At 62.7% G+C, this 585-nt stretch overlaps 1 long non-coding RNA gene across 1 annotated transcript; it reads left to right on the plus strand.

The window, feature by feature from the left end:
- Window positions 1-256, plus strand: LOC113979791. Its single transcript, XR_003537986.1, has 2 exons — window positions 1-108; window positions 198-256. It is a non-coding gene; the product is annotated as an uncharacterized LOC113979791 (long non-coding RNA).
- The last annotated feature ends 329 nt before the right edge of the window (window positions 257-585 follow it).

Below are 585 nucleotides of genomic sequence, written 5' to 3' on the forward strand. Positions count from 1 at the left end.
CCCCAGGTAGAACGTGTGATCACCATCATGCAGAACCCCCGGCAGTACAAGATCCCCGACTGGTTCCTGAACCGACAGAAGGACGTCAAGGACGGCAAATATTCCCAGGTGGGGCTCCCCTCACCTGTCCCAGGTGTGTCCCCAGGTGTCCCCAGGTGTCCCCGAGGTGTCCCTGAGGTGTCCCCTCCCCGTGGCAGGTGTTGGCCAACGGGCTGGACAACAAACTGCGCGAGGACCTGGAGAGGCTCAAGAAGATCCGGGCGCACCGCGGGCTGCGCCACTTCTGGGGGTGAGACTCACCTGGGAGGGACTGGGAGGGACTGGGAGGGACTGGGAGGGACTGGGATGGACTGGGAGTGATTGGGAGGGACTGGGACTGATTGGGAAGGACTGGGAGGGACTGGGATGGACTGGGAAGAACTGGGAGGGACTGGGAGGAAGTGGGATAGACTGGGAGGGACTGGGAGCACTGGGAGGAACTGGGATGGACTGGGAGGGATTGGGAGCACTGGGAGGGACTGGAGGGATTGGGATGGATTGGGAGCACTGGGAGGAACTGGGATGGACTGGGAGGGATTGGGAGCA

The sequence above is a fragment of the Neopelma chrysocephalum genome, unplaced genomic scaffold (assembly GCF_003984885.1).
Source record: "Neopelma chrysocephalum unplaced genomic scaffold, ASM398488v2 Primary Assembly neopelma1_88989, whole genome shotgun sequence".
In the NCBI taxonomy this organism is placed as follows: domain Eukaryota; kingdom Metazoa; phylum Chordata; class Aves; order Passeriformes; family Pipridae; genus Neopelma; species Neopelma chrysocephalum.